Source organism: Procambarus clarkii, chromosome 18, assembly GCF_040958095.1.
Source record: "Procambarus clarkii isolate CNS0578487 chromosome 18, FALCON_Pclarkii_2.0, whole genome shotgun sequence".
NCBI classification, from domain to species: domain Eukaryota; kingdom Metazoa; phylum Arthropoda; class Malacostraca; order Decapoda; family Cambaridae; genus Procambarus; species Procambarus clarkii.
Window position 1 is genome coordinate 23,933,885 of NC_091167.1, and position 26,566 is coordinate 23,960,450.

Genomic DNA, 26,566 nt, shown 5'->3' on the forward strand with positions numbered 1-26,566 from the left:
CGCACGTACACGAACGCGCGCACGTACACGCGCGCACGAACACACATACACACACACACACACACACACACTGGTGGGGCTGGTGGCTGACTGGACAGCACGCTGTACGCGTCATCATGTGGTCCCGGGTTCGACTCCCGGCGCCGGCGAGAAACAATGGGCAGAGTTTCTTTCAACCTGATGCCCCTGTTACCTAGCAGTAAATAGGTACCTGGGAGTTAGTTAACTGTCACGGGCTGCTTCCTGGGGTGTGTGTGGTGTGGGAAAAAAAGTAGTTAGTAAACAGTTGAGAGGCGGGCCGAAAGAGCAGAGCTCAACCCCCGCAAGCACAACTAGGTGAATACAACCTCTCAGTCTCTCAAATGATCACACTCTTGCAAACAAAATGTTGAAATCAACAGTGGGAGGAAGAGCACTGTACTTAAGAGTTTGAGGGGGCCGAACACCAGCTCTTGGACCCCGCCTCGTAATCATTAGCAGACTTCTTTATTTTGCCGTGATTACTTTTGAGTCCGGTTACGGAGATTACATCACTGTCTTATGCCCCCCCCCCCCGCTCAAACTCGCTAACCCCACAACTCCCTACACTCACACCCCCACACTCAACCCCACACTCACACCCCCACACTCACACCCATAACCCCACACCCACACTCACGGTGGTCTTCACGTAGTCAGTTACCCATCATGTGGGTAGGGCAATATAAATATAGCCCACGGCACCAGTGAGAGTGTCGGCCCAGGGCACCAGTGAGAGTGTCGGCCCAGGGCACCAGTGAGAGTGTCGGCCCACGGCACCAGTGAGAGTGTCGGCCCACGGCACCAGTGAGAGTGTCGGCCCACGGCACCAGTGAGAGTGTCGGCCCAGGGCACCAGTGAGAGTGTCGGCCCAGGGCACCAGTGAGAGTGTCGGCCCACGGCACCAGTGAGAGTGTCGGCCCACGGCACCAGTGAGAGTGTCGGCCCAGGGCACCAGTGAGAGTGTCGGCCCAGGGCACCAGTGAGAGTGTCGGCCCACGGCACCAGTGAGAGTGTCGGCCCACGGCACCAGTGAGAGTGTCGGCCCACGGCACCAGTGAGAGTGTCGGCCCACGGCACCAGTAAGAGTGTCGGCCCACGGCACCAGTGAGAGTGTCGGCCCACGGCACCAGTGAGAGTGTCGGCCCACGGCACCAGTGAGAGTGTCGGCCAGGTCGTCCTCCTAAGGTTCCTCAGCGTCAAGAAAACAGTCAGTGTGAAGTGTGGTCTCCTGACCTGCCTGAGGACCCACAACAGAAGACGGGACAGCACGTCACTTTCGCCACCCGCTTCCATTTTATAGTACGACCATTTTTGGTCGTGTGTAACGCATACGAGCGAAATGCGACGCTTTATGTAAGAGGAGAGGTTGGAACCCGCCAAACACACACACCGAAACTACGACGTTGGTACAACGTTCGAACAAGTTGTAACACCTCCTAACCAGTTATAACAACCAATATAGCATGTTGTAACAACGTTCTTATACGTCATAAACACGTTCAGCCAAGATGTAACAACTTTATTACAAGTTGTAACAAGCGGAAAATAGAGACAATTTCGGTTTGTGTTTCCAGGGAAGGCCATACCAATGTTTATAAGAATCTGGCATAGAACTTTCTACTATTCTCTAATTTCTACTTCTCTTTTTTTTAGTGTTCTTCTACAGGAAAGATCTCAACTTTTCAATAATTTTTGTTAAGAAGGTTTAATTACAGATCTCTTCGCCTACTCCATCACTAATTGAATGTATACCAAAGACAATTGGTTTACTGTGTTAAGAGTTTCTACTTCCCTTTTACCCTTCTTATTCCCTAGGCGGTTTCCCTCGCAGTTAAACCTGACCTTCTATCTACGGCTTCCAGCCATAATACTTTGCATATGCTAGGGTTGAACTCTATTAACCACTTGTCAGTGCAATTATGCGATCTGCTAGTTTTCTTCAGATTTTAGCAATCCTCATATATATGTGTGTGTGTGTGTGTGTGTGTGTGTGTGTGTGTGTGTGTGTGTGTGTGTGTGTGTGTGTGTGTGTGTGTGTGTGTGTGTGTGTGTGTGTGTGTGTGTGTGTGTGTGTGTATACTCACCTATTTGCGTATGTAGGATCGAGCATTGACTCTTGGATCCCGCCTTTCGAGCCATCAGTTTTTACAGTAATGACTCTAGTCCTATTTCCCTGTCGTACCTAGTTTTAAAATTATGAATAGAATTTGCTTCCACAACCTGTTCCTTAAGTGCCCTCCACAGCTTATAGCGGCGCCGCTATACCGAGGCCGGCGCCGCTATACTGAGGCAGGCGCCGCTATACCGAGGCCGGCGCCGCTATACTGAGGCAGGCGCCGCTATACCGAGGCAGGCGCCGCTATATCTAGGCAGGCGTGGCCACCCGCGGTAACAGGAGCACCCACACCGACACACTGGCTGCCAGCGTGCCCGGGATTATGGAAGTAACCAGAGGCTCTCTACGAAGGGTTCCTGCTACTTGTCTTCCTCAGGGAGCTCCCGCGGCCGTGTCAGTCACCCTCTGACACTTCTGTCCTTGACAACGGATCCTCGTCACGTCACCCTAGCCCACTAAGCGTCGCCCCGTCACCCTAGACCACTAAGAGTCGCCCCGTCACCCTAGACCACTAAGCGTCGCCCCGTCATCCTAGACCACTAAGCGTCGCCCTCTAGTATCTTCCAGGTGTATATTATTTGATATCTCTCTCGTCTTCTTTCTAGTGGGTACATTTGGAGAGCTTTGAGACGATCCCAATAATTTAGGTGCTTTATCACGTCTATGCGTGCCCTATATGTTCTCTGTATTCCCTCTATTTCAGCACTCTCCTGCTCTGAAGGGGAAAGTGAGTACTGAGCAGTACTCAAGACGGGACAACACAAGTGACTTGAAGAGTACAACCATTGTGACTAGATCCCTGGATTTGAAAGTTCTCGTAATCCATCCTATCATTTTTCTGGCTGACGCAATATTTGCTTGGTTATGCTCCCTAAACGTTAGGTCATCGGACATCATTATTCCCAAATCCTTAACATGCTGTTTTTCTACTATGGGCAGATTTGATTGTTTTGTACCCTGTATTATGTTTCAGATCCTCATTTCTGCCGTACTTGAGTACCTAAAATTTATCACCGTTAATACTTTAAACAGCATGTTATTTTCTTTCATTCAGTCGAAAACTTTATTAATACCTACTTGTGGTTTTATAATGTCTTCAGCAGAGGTAATTTTCATGCTGATTTTTGTGTCATCTGCAAAAAATGATACGAAGCTGTGACTTGTATTTGAGTCTATATCTGATAGAGAATAAGGAACAGCAGTGGTGCAAGGACTGTACCCTGAGGTACAGAGCTTTTAACTGCGCTTGGAATCGATTTTATATGATTGGCTGTTACTCGTTGAATACTGTTTGACAGAAAACTGAGTATCCACCGTCCTACTTTACCGGTTATTCCCATTGAACTCATTGTGTGCTATCACTCCATGGTCACATTTATCGAATGCCTTTGCGAAATCCATGTATACCACATCTGCGTTCTGTTTTTTTTCTTTTCCTCAGTGATTTTGTCATAGTGGTCAAGTAGCTGTGAGAGGCACGATCTTCCTGCTCTAAATCTATGTTGGCCTGGGTTGTGGAGGTCATTGGTCTCCATGAAACTAGTGACCCGCATCCTGATCACTCTCTCAAATACTTTTATTATGTGGGACGTTAGTGCAACTGGACTATAATTCTTTGCCAATGTTTTGCTCCCTCCCTTGTGTAGAGAGGCAATGTCTGCTGATTTAAGCGCATCTGGTATCTCTCCCGTGTCCAAGCTCTTCCTCCACACTATACTGAGTGCCTGTGCTACTGGCACTTTGCACTTCGTTATAAATATTGAATTCCATGAATCTGGACCCGGGGCCGAGTGCATGGGCATGTTGTCAATTTCTCTTTCAAAATCTGCCACACTCGTGTTGATATCAGTTATATTTACAGGGGTTTGGATATCACGCATAAAGAAGTTGTCCGGATCTTCCACTTTCATGCTGTTTATCGGAGTGCTAAACATGTCCTCATACTGCTTTTTTAGGATTTCACTAATTTCTTTGTCATCCTCAGTGTATGAACCTTCCTTTGTACGAATAGGTCCAATACTGGCAGTGGTTTTTGCTTTTGATTTAGCATATGAAAAGATTTTTTTTTTCTTTATTTCTTGAATTGCTTTCTGTTCTAGTTGCCTTTCTTCAATCTGATTTGAATGCTTCAGTCTGCTCGATTTCCTCAATCTCCCTGATTAAATTATTCCTTCTTTGTATGGAAAGTCTTGTCTGTTTAAATATTTCCGTTAGTTTTCCATCTTTTGTAGTGTCGTCTGCGTTCTCTTTCTACGTTGGACCTCTTTCTGGCTTTCCTCAAAGGATCATGTTTCAGACAGACTTCATATGCTTCCGAAGTCAGTTTTTCTATTCCTTGTGAAGGATTTTTATTACTTAGAACAGTGACGTCGTCCCGTCACCCTGAGCCACTAAACGTCGCCCCGTCATCCCTGAACCACTAAGCGTCGACCCGTCACCCTGAACCACTAAGCGTCGACCCGTCACCCTGAACCACTAAGCGTCGCCCCGTCACCCTGAACCACTAAGCGTCGACCCGTCACCCTGAACCACTAAGCGTCGACCCGTCACCCTGAACCACTAAGCGTCGACCCGTCACCCTGAACCACTAAGCGTCGCCCCGTCACCCTGAACCACTTAGCGTCGACCCGTCACCCTGAACCACTAAGCGTCGCCCCGTCACCCTGAACCACTAAGCGTCGACCCGTCACCCTGAACCACTAAGCGTCGCCCCGTCACCCTGAACCACTTAGCGTCGACCCGTCACCCTGAACCACTAAGCGTCGACCCGTCACCCTGAACCACTAAGCGTCGCCCCGTCACCCTGAACCACTAAGCGTCGACCCGTCACCCTGAACCACTAAGCGTCGACCCGTCACCCTGAACCACTAAGCGTCGACCCGTCACCCTGAACCACTAAGCGTCGACCCGTCACCCTGAACCACTAAGCGTCGACCCGTCACCCTGAACCACTAAGCGTCGACCCGTCACCCTGAACCACTAAGCGTCGACCCGTCACCCTGAACCACTAAGCGTCGACCCGTCACCCTGAACCACTAAGCGTCGACCCGTCACCCTGAACCACTAAGCGTCGACCCGTCACCCTGAACCACTAAGCGTCGACCCGTCACCCTGAACCACTAAGCGTCGACCCGTCACCCTGAACCACTAAGCGTCGCCCCGTCACCCCCATCGGTGACCTGAGAGCTCCCACGCCCTAACGTCTCCACCCTGGGTGACCTTCAAGTGTAGGTGACGTAAGTGTGCCTCCCTCAGGGTGACACAAGACCTTGCATCACCAAGTGTCTCCTCCTTAGGTGACCTGAGGTCTCCCATGACCCGGGGGGGGGAGGCCTCACCAGGTCATTGTCTCCGGAAGGGGAGAGTGTGTGTACGCACCTAGTTGTGCTTGCGAGGGTTGAGCTCTGACTCTTTGGTCCCGCCTCTCAACTGTCCATCAACTGATGTACAGATTCCTGAAATCTGTGTGTGATATGTGTGTGTACTCACGTATGTACTCCCGTGTGATGTGTGTGTGTCTTTATGTGTGTGTGGGGGGGTGAGAGGGGGGGGTTTGGACAGGTTGTGTGGGGTGAGGGGGACAGGTTGTGAGGGGTGAGGGGTTGGGGGGTTGGACAGGTGAGCAGTAGAGCAGATAATACCTGGGGGGGGGGGGGCGTCACCAGACTCCTCAACCCGACCTTCTCTTCCTGCGTGACTGCGAACCTCAGCTCCTGGTCTCCACCTGTGTTCCTGACTGTCTACCTTGTCCTCTTGCCTGTCTATCACAAGCATACCCGTCTCTCCGTCACCATCCCCGACTATGGGACTCTGTGTCTTTTTAATAATGATGATACAAATATTAATATCTTCCTATGACCCCCCTCCCCCCTAAAGCTTACTCTGGAATGGTCTCCCAAGCTTGTTCTAGGGCGGTCCCAAGTTTACTGTGGGGCGACGCCCAAGCTTGATCTGAGGCGCCTCCAAGCTTGTGTTCTAGGGTGGCCCCAAGCTGGCTCACCAGGACATGTGTATACAGCTTCTCGAGCGTGTCTCTTCACTCCGTTCCTGAAGATAACTCTCCAAGACGACTAAGCGGATTTTTCGAAAACTTAAACAAATCACTTTTGATCTTAAAAGATGATTTGTTTCGTTAATAGTTATTCCTGCCAACACACCTACTTTGGCCTGACAACACACCTGCGTGCCCCTCAGTTGTCAACACGTGGGTCAGTATTCACCAGTATTCAGGTGCCCACTGACTCAACCAGTCCACCTCTCTCTCTTCAGCCACGGTTGTGACGGTGGCTTAGCATGTACTTATTAAAGAGTTGACCAGGGCCACAACCCAAGGGTATTGTTGCTACTCACAACCTCTTAAGCAGCTCGTGAGCTCGAAAGCAACACTTAATATATACGCACAAAGCCGCCATGTTTTATGGAAGATGTAGAGGCTTCGTACAGTATGCATTTAAGTGACTCGTGGATCTGGGAGCGACAGCTTATATTATGCAGGTTCCGCAGGGGCTGTGAGCCGTTCGGGGCCGCAACAGCAGCGGTATAACAATATACAAGTCTGCAGAAGGCCTATTGGCCCATGGGCCAAGGGGGGTCCCGAAAAGGGTGGGGGGGGGGGCAATAACCCCCTCCCCCTTGCCCCATCGGGGGGCCGCTACTACTGATATTCACTCAAACTGATCTGCTTTTGTCCTTTAATATCCCGACTCCTTTTATCTTATTATATTTCATAATATTATATGTAATTTAATATATATATATATATATATATATATATATATATATTATAGAATGCATAATATATATATATATATATATATATATATATATATATATATATATATATATATATATATATATATATATATACATACATACATACATATAAACATACATATACACATATAAGTGAAAGAAAACATGCCCAGCCAAGAATCAAATCTGGATCCACGATTGTGAGTCGAGAACGAAGCCAACTATACTACGAGACATTAAAATTTCTGGTGGTTCGTGAAATCAGGCGGGTGGTGTTGTGTTGTTTGTGTGGCCCAAGTGTTGTGGCGACGGTGTTGCTGCCCCCCCCCCCCCACCCCTTCCAGCCGGCCCCCCATTCTCCAACACTCCCCCGGCCCCCCCCCCACCCCTTCCAGCCGGCCCCCCATTCTCATTTCCAGCCGGCCGGCCCTCCCCCCTCCCCTACCACTTGGCCAGCGGCTGCCTCAGCGTGGTACAAACTATTCTGAACTACCCTGGCAAAAACAAGTTGTCTGGGAGGGGGGTGCCATAGCATGGGGGTGAGGGTGTGGGTGTGGGGTGTGGTGGGTGTGTGCAACACGTGGGAGGTGGTAAGGGTGGGAGAGTGGAGGCGGGAGTTGGTGTACCAAGAGTGCAGGTGGTGTGAGAGGGACACCATCACTCTCTGGGAGCATAACCAACACTCCTCCTTCACTAACGAGAGGAATATGTCCGTTATCATGGCGCCATCACGTCATGCTCTTCACGTGCACCTGTGACCTTAACATATGCTCTCACGTCCTATAGTATTGTCCTCATTATGTACCCACATATACTCTACATATATCCGCAGATCCCCTCCAGATATAACCACCCCTCTCACACACACACACACAGGGAGCCTGGTAGCCTGGTGGATACCGCACAGAACTCGTAAGTCTGTGGCGCGGGTTCGATTCCCGCACCAGGCAGAATCAAATGGGAAACACTCTTTCACCCTGAATGCCCCTGTTACCTAGCAGTAAATAGGTACCTGGGAGTTAGTCAGCTGTCACGGGCTGCTTCTTGGTGTGTGGTGTGGAGGAAAAAAAAGTAGTTAGTACACACTTGATTTACAGTTGAGACGCGGGTCGAAAGAGCAAAGCTCAACTTCCGCAAACACAACTAGGTGAATACACACTACGGGGCCTGATAGCTGAGTGGACAACGCTCTGGACTCGTAATCCTAGGGTTCGGGTTCGATCCCCGGTGATGGCAGAAACAAATTCGGAGTTTCTTTCACCATGATGCCCTTGTTATCTAGCAGTAAATAGGTACCTGGGAGTTAGACTGCTGTTACGGGCTGCTTCCTGTGTGTGTGTGTATGTACTTACCTAGTTGTGCTTGCGAGGGTTGAGCTCTGGCTCTTTGGTCCCGCCTCTCAACTGTCAATCAACTGGTGTACAGGTTCCTGAGCCTACTGGGCTCTGTCATATCTACATTTGAAACTGTGTGTAAGGCGATGAGTCACAATAATAACGTGGCTGAAGTATGTTGACCAGACCACACACTAGAAGGTGAAGGGACGACGACGTTTCGGTCCGTCCTGGACCATGTTAAGTCTGCAGACACTAACAATACTCTCTTCTGTCATGTTAGGGATTCTAATCATCCTATTGATTGGTCTTCCTTCCAAAATAATCTTTCCTGCCTCTACTCTACATAGACGCCGTCTTGTTGAATCGGCTCTGATACACAACATACCCAACATGAACTTGAGTCTTGGCTTTGTTGCTGTGGACTCTTCCCTTTCACAGTACATACTCAAATGCTCTAATCTTTCTAACAAACGTGACCTAACATAAGCTCATCCTTCCATTTATCTTTCTTTCTCTCTTCTCTCTTTTTTCTGTTCATTGTTTCCTCTTAAGTTCCCTTATTATCTTCTTCTTATTCCTATTACTATCCTCTCGTCTTTCGGTGGTTATAATAGGAGCTGCCTCGTATATTATATATTTGTTCAGGAACCTGTGTAAGGAATCATTCAGAACCCTGTATACCACATATGTAAGACCAATCCTGGAGTATGCGGCCCCAACATGGAGCCCGTACCTTGTCAAGCACAAGACGAAGCTGGAAAAAGTTCAGAGGTATGCCACTAGACTAGTCCCAGAACTAAGAGGCATGAGTTACGAGGAAAGGCTGCATGAAATGCACCTTACGACACTGGAAGACGGGAGAGTAAGGGAAGACTTGATCACTAACCTACAACATTCTCAGAGGAATTGACAGGGTAGATAAAGATAAACTGTTCAACACGGGTGGGACACGAACAAGGGGACACAGGTGGAGACTGAGTACCCACATGAGCCACAGAGACGTTAGAAAGAATGTTTTCAGTGTCAGAGTAGTTAACAGATGGAATGCATTAGGCAGTAATGTGGTGGAGGCTGACTCCATACACAGTTTCAAATGTAGATATAACAGAGCCCAGTAGGCTCAGGAACCTGTACATCAGTTGATTGACGATTGAGAGGCGGGACCAAAGAGCCAGAGCTCATCCCCTCGTAAATACAACTAGGTGAGTACAGCGGATAACGTTCAGGAGTCATAGTGGACAGACCCGGGAACGATTACAGGCCGAGGCAGAAACAAACGGCCAGTTTCCTTCGTGTGATGCTCCTGTTCACCTAGCAGTAAATAGGTACTTGGGAGCTGGTCAGCTGCTGCAGGCTGCATCCTGGGAATGTGTGTATATGTGTGAGAGAGAGCACTCACCCCACTCTCACCCACCAGCCCCTCACCCCTTACCTTGAGGTTACCTTGAGGTGCTTCCGGGGCTTAGCGTCCCCGCGGCCCGGTCGTCGATCAGGCCTCCAGGTTGCTGGACTGATCAACCAGGCTGTTAGACGCGGCTGCTCGCAGCCTGACGTATGAGTCACAGCCTGGTTGATCAGGTATCCTTTGGAGGTGCTTATCCAGTTCTATCTTGAACACTGTGAGGGGTCTACCAGTTATGCCCCTTATGTGTAGTGGAAGCGTGTTGAACAGTCTCGGGCCTCTGATGTTGATAGTTCTCTCTCAGAGTTGCACCTCTGCTCTTCAACGGGAGTATTCTGCACATCCTGCCATGCCTCCTGGTCTCATGTGATGTTATTTCTGTGTAGAGGGACCAGCCCCTCTACTATTTTCCACGTGTAAATTATTATCTCTCCCGCCTGCGCTCAAGGGAATACAGATTTAGGCTCTTTAGTCGGTCCCGATAGTTTAGATGTTTTACTGAGTGGATTCTAGCAGTAAAGGATCTCTGCACGCTCTCCAGGTCAGCAATTTCTCCAGCTTTGAAAGGGGCTGTCATTGTGCAGCAGTACTCCACTCTAGAGAGCACTAGCGTCTTGAAAAGTATCATCATCGGTACAGCATCTCTAGTGTGAAAAGTTCTTGTTATCCATCCTGTCATTTTTCTTGCAGTTGTGACGGCTACTTTATTGTGTTCTTTAAAGGTAAGGTCTTCCGACATGAGTACACCCAGATCCTTTACATTGCCTTTTCGTTCTATGTTATGATTTGCCTGAGTTTTGTACGTGGTTTCCGTTTTTATATTTATATTTTTTCCGTAGCGCATGAGCTGGAACTTATCTTCGTTAAACACCATATTATTTTCTGTACCCCATAGAAAGACCTGATCTACATCTGATTGGAGGTTTGCCGTGTCCTCTATGTTGCCAACTCTCATGAAGATCCTAGTGTCATCTGCAAAGGATGATACAGTGCTATAGGTTGTGTTCTTGTCTATGTCCGATATGAGGATGAGAAAAAGTACTGGAGCAAGCACAGTACCCTGGGGGACTGAGCTCTTCACGGTTGATGGACCGGATGTTAAATTGTTGACTATTACACATTGGGTTCTGTTAGTCAGGAAATTGTAGATCCATTTGCCTATTTTTCCGGTAATTCCCTTTGAACGCATATGTGCAATAACACCATGGTCACATTTGTCGAAGGCTTTTGCGAAATCTGTGTAAATTACATCAGCGTTTTGTTTGTCTTCCATAGCATCTAATGCCATATCATAGTGGTCCAGCAACTGTGACAGGCAAGAGCGCCCTGTTCTGAAACCATGTTGTCCGGGGTTATGGAGTTGCTGTGATTCCATGTATTTTGTGATCTTACTTCTTAGCACTCTCTCAAAAATTTTTATGATGTGCGATATTAGTGCTATCGGTCTGTAATTTTTTCCCTCTGCCTTATTTCCTCCTTTATGGAGTGGTGCTATCTCTGCTGTTTTTAGTATGTCAGGGATAACGCCAGTATCTAGGCTTTGTCTCCACAGAATGTGAAGGGCCTGTGATAGTGTTTTTTTTTAACCCGTTCTCGCACCTGCTTACAGTCAATATTGGCTTATTTAATAAGTGCATATGTGACATACTAATTGATTGTGAATATTTTAGTTTACCTTGAAAAGGTTCATAGAAAACACCGACCTCACCTAACCTTCTTAGTATGTTAAGATAAGCATCTTATTGCTTCTTATTTACAATTATTACTTAAGTGCTACCACGTGTCGCATATAGTTTCGGCGTCTAGTTTCTGTGTCTGGGCACTAGTAACCTGGGTACGTTACACTATTTGGAAACACATTACTAGTAAGCACACACACACACACACACACACACACACACACACACACACACACACACACACACACACACACACACACACACACACACACACACACACACACACACACACACACACACACACACACACACACACACACACACTGGAGAGAAGGGACTTCGTGACAAATCGCCAACATGGATTCAGGGAGGGTAAATCTTGCCTTACAGGCTTGATAGAATTCTACGATCAGGTGACACAGATTAAGCAAGAAAGAGAGGGCTGGGCGGACTGCATTTTCTTGGATTGTCGGAAAGCCTTTGACACAGTACCGCATAAGAGGCTGGTACATAAGCTGGAGAGACAGGCAGGTGTAGCTGGTAAGGTGCTCCAGTGGATAAGGGAGTATCTAAGCAATAGGAAGCAGAGAGTTACGGTGAGGGGTGAGACCTCCGATTGGCGTGAAGTCACCAGTGGAGTCCCACAGGGCTCTGTACTCGGTCCTATCTTGTTTCTGATATATGTAAATGATCTCCCGGAGGGTATCGATTCATTTCTCTCAATGTTTGCGGACGATGCTAAAATTATGAGAAGGATTAAAACAGAAGAGGACTGTTTGAGGCTTCAAGAAGACCTAGACAAGATGAAGGAATGGTCGAACAAATGGTTGTTAGAGTTTAACCCAACCAAATGTAATGTAATGAAGATAGGTGTAGGGAGCAGGAGGCCAGATACAAGGTATCATCTGGGAGAGGAAATTCTTCAGGAGTCAGAGAAGGAAAAAGACTTGGGGGTTGATATCACGCCAGACCTGTCTCCTGCAGCACATATCAAGCGGATAACATCAGCGGCATATGCCAGGCTGGCCAACATACGAACGGCATTCAGAAACTTGTGTAAAGAATCATTCAGAACTTTGTATACCACATATGTCAGGCCAATCCTGGAGTATGCAGCCCCAGCATGGAGTCCATATCTAGTCAAGGATAAGACTAAACTGGAAAAGGTTCAAAGGTTTGCCACCAGACTAGTACCCGAGCTGAGAGGGATGAGCTACGAGGAGAGACTACGGGAATTAAACCTCACTTCGCTGGAAGACAGAAGAGTTAGGGGGGACATGATCACCACATTCAAGATTCTGAAGGGGATTGATAGGGTAGATAAAGACAGTCTATTTAACACAAGGGGAACACGCACAAGGGGACACAGGTGGAAACTGAGTGCCCAAATGAGCCACAGAGATATTAGAAAGAACTTTTTTAGTGTCAGAGTGGTTGACAAATGGAATGCATTAGGGGGTGATGTGGTGGAGGCTCACTCCATACACAGCTTCAAGTGTAGATATGACAGAGCCCGATAGGCTCAGGAATCTGTACACCTGTTGATTGACGGTTGAGAGGCGGGACCAAAGAGCCAGAGCTCAACCCCCGCAAACACAACTAGGTGAGTACAACTAGGTGAGTACACACACACACACACACACACACACACACACACACACACAGTGGGTACTCAGGATGAGCCTACGCTCCAAATAAGTCAGTCGCTCACACGACTGACTTATTTTCAGTCGCTCACACGACTGACAATCGACTTGAGAATGGTCCAGGACGGACCGAAACGTCGTCGTCCCTTCAATTTCTAGTGTGTGGTCTGGTCAACATACTTCAGCCACGTTACTGTGACTCGTCGCCTGCATATTCTGTGTATAATTTGTTCACTCGATATTAAGGTAATTATCTTAATTGTTTATAATTAACAAAGGTTTTACATAGAGCACTATGGGCACTGATTTCTTGATGTTTCAGTAGCGAGGGATGTGATTTTTTTGACGACTTGGCAACTATTGTGTAAGGACTGCTCCCCCCCCCCCCGAGGGTGGGAGGGCGGGCCTTGACTACATTCGAATTTCACATATTTATCCTTGAACACAAAAGGTCGGATGGCAGTCACAACGGTATATTTGTTTAATATGTTGAGACACACTTTATGAGATATTTGACTGTGTTTGGTTCCTGTATCACTGAAATATCCCAAGATATATATTCCGCGGAGATCCCTAGCGTGGCCGCTCCCTCTCACACCTAACACAAACATCCAACCCAACATCTGAAAGTAAAGGAATTGAGGCGGTTGGTGACCGTCCTGGACCATTGGCAAGGACTTGTAGCCAAGGCACTGTATTGTATCATTGTCAACACTGTTGTATCTCAGCCGACCCGGATGTATAAATACAACTACAAGATCTCGTAAGCTAACATGCAAGCAAACTGGTTAAATTATCCTCAAATACATTATTATAACATTTAAATCAACACTACAGAGAGATTGATGAGATGCTACAGTGGTGAAAGTTATCTCTAGACATCAACATAAACAATTAACACGGGCTGTTAAGATATGGTGTCCTGGGTGCAGGTAAGTCTCACCACACTCATATTTAACTCATTTCCAATATGGATAAAATAGCCCGACGTGTGAAAATGGTGCGATATGCTGGGTATACCGGCCAGTACTCGGCCAGTACTCGGCCAGTACTCGGCTCCAGTGCGGTACTGTGTCGCAGGAGCCTTGACAGTGAAGGAAAGTCTACAGGAGTACAAAGCTTCTGGCTATTGTTAGCAAGCTTAGAGCGTTAACTTATCCATACTTCATACTAAGTCTTACCCCTACTAGTTTTTCCCCGGAACTCAACCCGCCAGCCAATTTACAGCCAGTTCCCTCTCTTACTGCTGGATGAACAGGGGCGAGCAGATAAGGATAGGTACAGGCATGTGTATGTACTCGCCTATTTGTGCTTGCGGGGGTTGAGCTTTGGCTCTTTGGTCCCGCCTCTCAACTGTCAATCAACTGGTGTACAGATTCCTGAGCCTACTGGGCTCTATCATATCTACATTTAAAACTGTGTATGGAGTCAGCCTCCTCCACATCACTGCCTAATACATTCCATCCGTTAACTACTCTGACACTGAAAAAGTTCTTTCTAACGTCCCTGTGGCTCATGTGGGTACTCAGTTTCCACCTGTGTCCCCTTGTTCGCGTACCACCAGTGTTGAATAGTTTATCCTTGTCTATGCGGTCGATTCCCCTGAGGATATTGTAGGTAGTGATCATATCTCCCCTTACTCTTCTGTCTTCCAGTGTCGTTAGGTGCATTTCCTGCAGCCTTTCCTCGTAACTCATGCCTCTTAGTTCTGGGACTAGTCTAGTGGCATACCTTTGAACTTTTCCCAGCTTCGTCTTGTGCTTGACAAGGTACGGGCTCCATGCTGGGGCCGCATACTCCAGGATTGGTCTTACATATGTGGTGTACAAGATTCTGAATGATTCCTTACACAGGTTCCTGAAGGCTGTTCTGATGTTAGCCAGCCTCGCATATGACGCAGAAATTATTTTTTTATGTAGGACTTCAGGAGACAGGTTTGGTGTGATATCAACTCCTAGATCTTTCTCTCTGATGTCCGTTTCATTAAGTACTTCATCTCCTATTCTGTATCCTGTGTCTGGCCTCCTGTTTCCACCGCCTAGTTTCATTATTTTGCATTTACTCGGGTTGAACTTCAACAGCCATTTGTTGGACCATTCACTCAGTCTATCAAGGTCATCTTGTAGCCTCCTACTATCATCCTCTGTTTCAATCCTCTTCATAATTTTTGCATCATCAGCAAACATTGAGAGAAACGAGTCTATACCCTTTGGGAGATCATTTACATACATCAGAAACAGTATAGGTCCAAGGACTGACCCCTGCGGGAGTCCACTTGTAACGTCTCGCCAATCTGAGACCTCACCCCTCACATTGACTCGTTGTCTCCTGTTGCTTAGGTACTCCTTTATCCAATAGAGTACCTTCCCTTTCACTCCAGCCTGCATCTCCAGCTTTTTCACTAGCATCGTGTGTGGTACTGTATCAAAGACTTTCTGGCAATCCAAAAATATGCAGTCTGCCCACCCTTCTCTTTCTTGCCTGATTTTTGTTGCCTGGTCGTAGAATCCCCTTTCTTGGACTACGTTAGCTCCTTTCCAAATTTCTGGCAGTTCCCCTGTTGCCAGTGATTTGTTATACACTATAGAGAGTGGCAGGCACAGTGCTTCTGCTCCTTCCTTTAGTATCCAGGGGGAGATTCCATCTGGGCCAATATGTGTGTGTGTGTGTGTGTGTGTGTGTGTGTGTGTGTGTGTGTGTGTGTGTGTGTGTGTGTGTGTGTGTGTGTGTGTGTGTGTGTGTGTGTGTGTGTGTGTGTATGTGTGTAATTACCTAAGTGTAATTACCTGAGTGTAGTTACAGGATGAGAGCTACGCTCGTGGTGTCCCGTCTTCCCAGCACTCTTTGTCATATAACGCTTTGAAACTACTGATGGTCTTGGCCTCCACAACCTTCTCACCTAACTTGTTCCAACCGTCTACCACTCTGTTTGCGAAAGTGAATTTTCTTATATTTCTTCGGCATCTGTGCTTCGCTAGTTTAAATCTATGACCTCTTGTTCTTAAAGTTCCAGGTCTCAGGAAATCTTCTCTATCGATTTTATCAATTCCTGTTACTATTTTGTATGTAGTGATCATATTACCTCTTTTTCTTCTGTCTTCTAGTTTTGGCATATTTAATGCTTCTAACCTCTCCTCGTAGCTCTTGCCCTTCAGTTCTGGGAGCCACTTAGTAGCATGTCTTTGCACCTTTTCCAGTTTGTTGATGTGCTTCTTAAGATATGGGCACCACACAACCGCTGCATATTCTAGCTTTGGCCTAACAAAAGTCGTGAACAATTTCTTTAGTATATCGCCATCCATGTATTTAAAAGCAATTCTGAAGTTAGAAAGTGTGGCATAGGCTCCTCGCACAATATTCTTTATGTGGTCCTCAGGTGATAGTTTTCTATCTAGAACCACCCCTAGATCTCTTTCTTTATCAGAATTCTTAAAAGATTTCTCACATAATATATAGGTTGTGTGGGGTCTATGTTCTCCTATTCCACATTCCATAACATGGCATTTATTAAAATTAAATTCCATTTGCCAAGTGGTGCTCCATATACTTATTTTGTCCAGGTCTTCTTGAAGGGCATGACAATCATCTAAGTTTCTTATCCTTCCTATTATTTTAGCATCATCAGTAAACATGTTCATATAATTCTGTATACCAACTGGTAGATCATTTATGTAGACAATAAACATCACTAGTGCAACAACTGAATCCTGTGGTACTCCACTTGTGACATTTCTCCAGTCCGATATATTGCCTATTGCCTGATCACTGCCCTCATTTTTCTATCAGTCAGAAAATTTTTCATCCATGTTAGAAGCTTACCTTTTTAGGTCCAGATAGACGCAGTCAACCCAACCATCTCTTTCCTGTAATATCTCTGTTGCTGGAAAGAGATGGTGTGTGTGCAATTACCTAAGTGCAGTTACAGGATGAAAGCAACCCTCGTGGTGTCCCATCTTCCCAGTACTCTTTGTCGTATAACACTTTGAAACTCTTCCTCTTTAACAATTTGGTCGATTCCTGTTAGTTTTTTGTAAGTGGTGATCATATCAGCTCTCTTCTATCTTCTAGCTTTGGAATGTTTAACGCCTCTAGTCTCTCCTCGTAACTCTTGTTTCTCAGTTGCACAAGCCATTTTGCAGCATGCCTTTGCACCTTTTCCAGTTTGTGCTTCTTGAGATTTGGGCACCACACAACTGCTGCATATTCCCATGTTGGTCTCACAAAAGTCATGAACAGTTTCTTTAATATTTCACCATCCATATAATTAAAATCAAATCCTGAAGTTGGAAAGCGAGGCACACGCTCCTCTCACAATGTTCTTAGCGTTCCTCTGGCGACACCTTACTATCCAAGACCATCCCTTGGTCACCTTCTTTATTAGTTCTGTAATTCCTTTCACACATAATTTATTGTAAGTTGTGTGTGGTCTGTTTTCTCCGATTCCATATACCATAACATAGCATTTATTCACACTGAATTCCATTTGCCACGACGTTCCAAGCATTTATTTTATCTTGATCAATTTGAAGGACATTACAGTCGTCTGCGTCTCCTGTCTTCCCCAGTATCTTAGCATCATCTACAAACATGTTCATATAATTCTGTATTCCTTCTGGTAGATGGTTTATGTAGACGATGAACATTACTGGTGCAAGAACTGAACCCTGAGGTACTCCGCTAGTAACACTCCTCCAGTCAGACACATTGTCTCTGATTACTGCCCTCATCTGTCTGGCAGTTACAAAGTTTTTCATCCATGTCAGAAGTCTCCCTGTCACCCCTCCAGCATGTTCTAGCTTCTAGAACAGCCGCTTGTGCGGGACTCTGACAGAAGCCTTTTTTTGGTCCAGATAGACTCAGTCAACCCAACCACCTCTATCCTGTATAATCTCTGCGGCTCTACCATAACAACTAAGTAGATTGATTACACAGGATCTTCCTGTTAGAAAACCATACTGTCTGTCCGTTATTATGCCATTACTCTCTAGGTGTTCAACCCATTTGGCTTCAACTATTGTCTAGTGTTTTGACTCCCACACTTGTTAATGATACGGGTCTATAATTTAGAAGTTCCTCTCGACTACTACTTTTAAAGATTGGAACTATGTTTGCCTTTTCCATATATCTGTTAAGATTCCTGTGCACAAGGATGTCTGGAATATTAATTGGAGTGGAATACTCAGCTCAGTTGCACATTCTCTCAGCACCCAAGGTGAAACTCCATCCGGACCAACTGCCTTATTCCTCCCTAGCCCCTTGAGTAATTATTCCACTTCGTCTTAAGATATCTCTATGTATTCTATGGCTTGCTCTGGAAGTAGTATTTGGTCCGGATCTCTGAAATCCTCATTTTGTAAAAACACAGTTTGGAACTGTTCATTTAGCTTTTAACACATTTCTTTTTCATTCTCAGTACCTTTTTTTTCATTCTCGGTTCCCATTCTCAATCTCTGGATTTTATCCTTTACATGCAGTTTGCTGTTAAGGAATTTATAAAAAAGGCCTGGATCAGTTTTACATTTGTCCACTATACCTTTCTCAAAGTTCCTTTCTGCCTCTCTCCTCACTGTTGTGTAATTGTTTCTTGCTTGCTGGTAGTGCCGGGGTGTTTGTGGGTTAGGACCTCTTCCTTGAACCCATTTTCTTGTCTTTTCCTCTCTGGTCTTATCTCACAATTTCTGCTGAACCAATCCTATTTTCTAGTCCTTGATCTCTGTTTTGGTGTGAAAGTTTGTGTTCCTTCATCGTATATATCGCAAAATTTGGGATACATCTCATTTGTTTCCTTGTCTAGCAACAAGTCTGTCCAAATAACCTCATTAAAGAATTTTCTATGTTTCCCTTTGTGTCCTCTCTTGAAATCGAGTTTATCAACTGTTTCAGTGTCCCCCTCATTCTCTTGCAGATTATATCATAAGCATAGTGTGTGTGTGTGTGTGTGTGTGTGTGTGTGTGTGTGTGTACTCACCTAGTTAAGCTTGCGGGGGTTGAGCTGTGTGTGTGCGCGCGCGTGTGTGCTACAGATGATCACCATTTATATAAACTAATTAGCTAAAGAGAACAGTAACTCGTGAAGAGCAGGTGACAGTGGTGGGGGGAGGGACAACCCAGGCCAGGCGGGTCACGGGTAACCTTCCGTGGCCAGGTACTCCAGGCACGCACTTAAGTGTTCAGTACGACGTACACCACACCAGTCGGGCCGTGTGACCGGGTCTCCGTCAACGGGGATCGGTCCGAGTGACCGGGTCTCCGTCAACAGGGGACGGGCCGTGTGACCGGGTCTCCGTCAACGGGGGACGGGCCGTGTGACCGGGTCTCCGTCAACAGGGGTCGGGCCGTGTGACCGGGTCTCCGTCAACAGGGGTCGGGCCGTGTGACTGGGTCTCCGTCAACGGGGGACGGGCCGTGTGACCGGGTCTCCGTCAACAGGGGTCCGGCCGTGTGACCGGGTCTCCGTCAACGGGGATCGGTCCGTGTGACCGGGTCTCCGTCAACAGGGGTCGGGCCGTGTGACCGGGTCTCCGTCAACGGGGGACGGGCCGTGTGACCGGGTCTCCGTCAACGGGGGTCGGGCCGTGTGACCGGGTCTCCGTCAACGGGGGTCGGTCCGTGTGACCGGGTCTCCGTCAACGGGGGACGGGCCGTGTGACCGGGTCTCCGTCAACAGGGGTCGGGCCGTGTGACCGGGTCTCCGTCAACAGGGGTCGGGCCGTGTGACCGGGTCTCCGTCAACGGGGGACGGGCCGTGTGACCGGGTCTCCGTCAACAGGGGTCGGGCCGTGTGACCGGGTCTCCGTCAACGGGGATCGGTCCGTGTGACCGGGTCTCCGTCAACAGGGGTCGGGCCGTGTGACCGGGTCTCCGTCAACGGGGGACGGGCCGTGTGACCGGGTCTCCGTCAACGGGGGTCGGGCCGTGTGACCAGGTCTCCGTCAACGGGGGTCGGTCCGTGTGACCGGGTCTCCGTCAATGGGGGACGGGCCGTGTGACCATGTCTCCGTCAACGGGGGACGGGCCGTGTGACCGGGTCTCCGTCAACAGGGGTCGGGCCGTGTGACCGGGTCTCCGTCAACGGGGATCGGTCCGTGTGACCGGGTCTCCGTCAACGGGGACCGGTCCGTGTGACCGGGTCTCCGTCAACGGGGATCGGGCCGTGTGACCGGGTCTCCGTCAACGGGCGAGAGTGATCCTCCACAACGTTACACGCGCGTGACACAGCGGTTAATTACTCCATGACAGACTACATTCATCCATTCAGGCCTGTCGTTAGCAGAGTCATGATCTATTGTTAGTAAGGTGGTCTATTGACAGCAGGATGGTGGTCCATTGACAGGAGGATGGTGGTCTATTGACAGGAGGATGGTGATCTATTGACAGGAGGATGGTGGTCTATTGACAGGTCGATGGTGGTCTATTGCAGGAGGAAGGTGGTCTATTTACAGGAGGATGGTGGTCTATTGACAGCAGGATGATGGTCTATTGACAGGAGGATGGTGGTCCATTGACAGGAGGATGGTGGTCTATTGACAGGAGGATGGTGGTCTATTGACAGCAGGATGATGGTCTATTGACAGGAGGATGGTGGTCTATTGACAGCAGGATGATGGTCTATTGACAGGAGGATGGTGGTCTATTGACAGCAGGATGATGGTCTATTGACAGGAGGATGGTGGTCTATTGACATCAGGATGGTGGTCTATTGACAGCAGGATGATGGTCTATTGACAGGAGGATGGTGGTCTATTGACATCAGGATGGTGGTCTATTGACAGCAGGATGATGGTCTATTGACATCAGGATGGTGGTCTACTGACAGGAGGATGGTGGTCTATTGACAACAGGATGATGGTCTATTGACAGGAGGATGGTGGTCTATTGACACCAGGATGATGGTCTATTGACAGGAGGATGGTGGTCTATTGACACCAGGATGATGGTCTATTGACAGGAGGATGTTGGTCTATTGACAGCAGGATGGTGGTCTATTGACAGGAGGATGATGGTCTATTGACAGCAGGATGGTGGTCTATTGACAGGAGGATGGTGGTCTATTGACAGCAGGATGGTGGTCTATTGACAGGAGGATGAGCACCTGTCACTAGCAGGATAAACACCTGTCACTATCAGGATGAGCACCTGTCACTACCAGGATAAACACCTGTCACTAGCAGGATGAGCACCTGTCACTACCAGGATGAACCCCTGTCACTACCAGGATGAGCACCTGTCACTACCAGGATGAACACCTGTCACTAGCAGGATGAGCACCTGTCACTACCAGGATGAACACCTGTCACTAGCAGGATGAGCACCTGTCACTAGCAGGATGAACACTTATCACTATCAGGATGAACACCTGTCACTAGCCGGCTGAACACCTGTCACTATCAGAATGAACACCTGTTACTATCAGGATGAACACCTGTCACTAGCAGGATGAACACCTGTCACTAGCAGGATGAGCACCTGTCACTAGCAGGATGAACACCTGTCACTAGCAGGATGAACACCTGTCACTAGCAGGATGAACACCTGTTACTAGCAGGATGAGCACCTGTCACTATCAGGATGAGCACTTGTCACTATCAGGATGAGCACCTGTCACTAGCAGCATGAACACCTGTCACTATCAGAATGAGCACTTGTCACTAGCAGGATGAGCACCTGTCACTAGCAGGATGAACAGCTGTCACTACCAGGATGAGCACCTGTCACTAGCAGGATGAACACCTGTCACTATCAGGATGAGCACCTGTCACTAGCAGGATGAACACCTGTCACTACCAGGATGAGCACCTGTCACTATCAGGATGAACACCTGTCACTATCAGGATGGACACCTGTCACTAGCCGGCTGAACACCTGTCACTATCAGGATGAACACCTGTTACTATCAGGATGAGCACCTGTCACTATCAGGATGAACACCTGTTACTATCAGGATGAGCACCTGTCACTAGCAGGATGAACACCTGTCACTAGCAGGATGAGCACCTGTCACTAGCCGGCTGAACACCTGTCACTATCAGGATGAACACCTGTTACTATCATTATGAACACCTGTCACTAGCAGGATGAACACCTGTCACTAGCAGGATGAGCGCCTGTTACTATCAGGATGAGCACCTGTCACTAGCAGGATGAACACCTGTCACTAGCAGGATGAGCACCTGTCACTAGCCGGCTGAACACCTGTCACTATCAGGATGAACACCTGTTACTATCATTATGAACACCTGTCACTAGCAGGATGAACACCTGTCACTAGAAGGATGAGCACCTGTCACTATCAGGATGAACACCTGTCACTAGCAGGATGAACACCTGTCACTAGCAGGATGAACACCTGTCACTAGCAGGATGAGCACCTGTCACTATCAGGATGAGCACTTGTCACTATCAGGATGAGCACCTGTCACTAGCAGCATGAACACCTGTCACTAGTTAGATGAACACCTGTCACTAGCAGGATGAACACCTGTCACTATCAGGATGAGCACTTGTCACGAGCAGGATGAGCACCTGTCACTATCAGGATGAGCACCTGTCACTTGCAGGATGAACACCTGTCACTAGCAGGATGAACACCTGTCACTAGCAGGATGAACACCTGTCACTAGCAGGATGAACACCTGTCACTAGCAGGATCAGCACCTGTCACTAGCTGGATGAACACCTGTCACTATCAGGATGAACACCTGTCACTATCAGGATGAACACCTGTCACTAGCAGGATGAAGCACCTGTCACTACCAGCATGAGCACCTGTCACTACCAGGATGAACACCTGTCACTAGCAGGATGAAGCACCTGTCACTACCAGGATGAAGCACCTGTCACTATCAGGATGAGCCCCTGTCACTAGCAGGATGAACACCTGTCACTATCAGGATGAACACCTGTCACTATCAGGATGAACACCTGTCACTAGCAGGATCAGCACCTGTCACTAGCTGGATGAACACCTGTCACTATCAGGATGAACACCTGTCACTAGCAGGATCAGCACCTGTCACTAGCAGGATGAACACCTGTCACTATCAGGATGAACACCTGTCACTATCAGGATGAACACCTGTCACTAGCAGGATCAGCACCTGTCACTAGCTGGATGAACACCTGTCACTAGCAGGATAAACACCTGTCACTATCAGGATGAGCACTTGTCACGAGCAGGATGAGCACCTGTCACTATCAGGATGAGCACCTGTCACTAGCAGGATGAACACCTGTCACTAGCAGGATGAGCACCTGTCACTAGCAGGATGAGCACCTGTCACTAGCAGAATGAACACCTGTCACTAGCAGAATGAGCACCTGTCACAACGAGGATGAGCATCTGTTACCACCAGGATGAGCACCTGTCACTAGCAGGATGAACACCTACCACTACCAGGATGAGCACCTGTCACTAGCAGGATGAACACCTACCACTAGCAGGATGAGCACCTGTCACTAGCAGGATGAGCACCTGTCACTAGCAGAATGAACACCTGTCACTAGCAGAATGAGCACCTGTCACTACGAGGATGAGCATCTGTTACCACCATGATGAGCACCTGTCACTAGCAGGATGAACACCTACCACTACCAGGATGAGCACCTGTCACTAGCAGGATGAACACCTACCACTAGCAGGATGAGCACCTGTCACTAGCAGGATGAGCACCTGTCACTAGCAGAATGAACACCTGTCACTAGCAGGATGAAGCACCTGTCACTACGAGGATGAGCATCTGTTACCACCAGGATGAGCACCTGTCACTAGCAGGATGAACACCTACCACTAGCAGGATGAACACCTGTCACTAGCAGGATGAAGCACCTGTCCCTAGCAGGATGAAGCACTAACATCTGTATACCAAACACACGAAAGCAAGGCAAAGGCGTCTCATCACGGCTTATGCAAATAAAAAATATAAATAATAATAATAATAAAACTCTAAAATCCACAAGTGTGTATTAAAAGAAAGCAATAATGTATTAATATCATACAATAGAGAAGATACTAATAATGCAGAAGATGGTGAGAGAGAGAGAGAGAGCAAGCAGGCGCGGCCTCTTTACTTGGGGTCAGCACACATCGTCAACTAATCACTCCAACACAATAGAAATCAACAAATCAATCTCAGTCCATTACATGATATACTTAAGAAAAAAAGGCTAATGTTTGTAAGAGTTTTATATATAAATATATAAAAAGAGGTGAGATCAAAGATAGTCATTAAGGAAAAAAAAACCACAATCGCAACTCTCAAATCAGAGAAGTCAATAGAAAACAAGGCAATCCCCACTCACAGTGTCTTTAAGGACTCTTTATACTGGTTCTCTTTTATATATACAAGGGCGACAACCCTGAGGCTGCCGCCTGGGCTCTACACTAGTCAACAACTCCTACCAAACATCAAGTCTCACCAAGCCAAGAAAAAAAAACAATCAAACACACAATGGCAGAAAAACTCTCTCCAAACATCACGTCACGAACCCCATTTTCTTTGCATGGGCAACCGAGGTACTTACAAACCCGTTTTCTGTGACGTACTTACAAGTGAGCAACCACAATCCAGTTTCGCCCGATTTCGGAGCACATATTAGCCAGGAAGAGTTTAACTTGACTTAAGGTTGTGGTGGTGGTTGTGGTGGTGGTGGAGGTGGTAGCTGTGGTGGGTCGGGTGCACCAGCCGACGACTAGAAGGCAATAAGTGAGTTACTGTATTTTATGTTCAATTAAAACAAAAAGAAATGAGAAAACGAGCGTCCGAATTCTTGAAACAGCACTTAAATGGGGCTATTTTATATTGGTATGGTAAATAATTGTTACTTTTGTAGTTTAGTAACATCTTGTGAGGTGACTTGCTCAAGAGACTCAACTGGGCACTGTTTGGGAATTCGGGCATTTTAAACTCAAGTCTCTGCAGAGCAATGGAAAGATAGTGTGAGCTCATTATATATAAACAATTCATTACTTGGGTTATGTAGATCTTGCTACAGAGACCTGCAACGGTTACAAATCCTGCAAGAAAGTAAAAACTGAGGATAAACTCGAGATATGAAGAGAGGGCAGAAGAGGCGGGCCCGTGGAGGCGACTTCCGTGGACACGACCAGCGAGTCCGTGGACACGACCAGCGAGTCCGTGGACACGACCAGCGGGCCCGTGGACACGACCAGCGGGCCCTTGGACACGACCAACGGGCCCTTGGACACGACCAACGGGCCCTTGGACACGACCAACGGGTCCGTGGACACGACCAGCGGGCCCTTGGACACGACCAACGGGTCCGTGGACACGACCAACGGGCCCTTGGACACGACCAACGGGTCCGTGGACACGACCAGCGGGCCCTTGGACACAACCAACGTGGTCCGTGGTCAGGTCTTCCCTGGCTGTGGCCTTTATATTTGAAGAGCGGTGGAGGCCGCCCCACTGGTCAACACGCCTCCGCCTCCTCAGTGCTCCCAGAGATACTTCAGGCGGGAGGACCTAGACTAGTGGAGCTGTGCGGACAGCAGGTGCCCTTAACAACGCTAGTTGTGAAATATTCACGGGTAGAGCAGCCTAGGGACCGTGCGGGTACAGGGCCCAGGATAGACCACAACAGGCGGCTTTTGTACAAATATGCATCAATCGCCACACAATTATCAAGTCAACACCAAACTATAGCACCTTAACACAAATACTTGGGTCAATAACAAGCCATGCTACTCAAAACTAACACGGTGAGGACACAACAAAAATGTAAATGAAAAAAGAGATACACCACCCACCAGGGACTCGATCCCATGGGACTAGTCCCCCACCATGGGACTAAGGATCCCATAGTTGGTACAGTGCGTATCTGCCATGCCAGTTGTTGTTGAAGCATGTGTGCTGGCGAGGGTTCGAGTCTCTGGTGGGTGTGTGTGTCTAATTTTGGTTTAACTTACAAGATATATATATATATATATATATATATATATATATATATATATATATATATATATATATATGTCGTACCTAGTAGCCAGAATGCACTTCTCAGCCTACTATGCAAGGCCCGATTTGCCTAATAAGCCAAGTTTTCCTGAATTAATATATTTTCTCTAATTTTTTTCTTATGAAATGATAAAGCTACCCATTTCATTATGTATGAGGTCAATGTTTTTTTATTGGAGTTAAAATTAACGTAGATATATGACCGAACCTAACCAACCCTACCTAACCTAACCTAACCTATCTTTATAGGTTAGGTTAAGTTAGGTAGCAGAAAAAGTTAGGTTAGGTTAGGTTAGGTAGTCGAAAAAACATTAATTCATGAAAACTTGGCTTATTAGGCAAATCGGGCCTTGCATAGTAGGCTGAGAAGTGCGTTCTGGCTACTAGGTACGACATATATATATATATATATATATATATATATATATATATATATATATATATATATATATGTCATGAGAGCCCAAGATCTCATGACTAAGGATCCCATAAATATATTGTTATGCTTCCAAGGTGTTTAAACGCATGTGAAGCAGGCGCGACTGTCGCATACCAACCCGTTCTCGCAAATTCGTAAAGTCAATTATTGACTTATTAACTACGTGCATAGGTGATATACTAAACATAATAGATACCCCT

At 47.3% G+C, this 26,566-nt stretch overlaps 1 protein-coding gene across 9 annotated transcripts in view; it reads right to left on the reverse strand.

Moving 5' to 3' along the window:
- The window catches only part of LOC123754253 (RNA-binding protein 24-B), a 180,043-nt gene that overhangs the window by 114,067 nt on the left and 39,410 nt on the right, over positions 1–26,566 (reverse strand). The gene's annotated exons all lie outside the window — the stretch shown is intronic.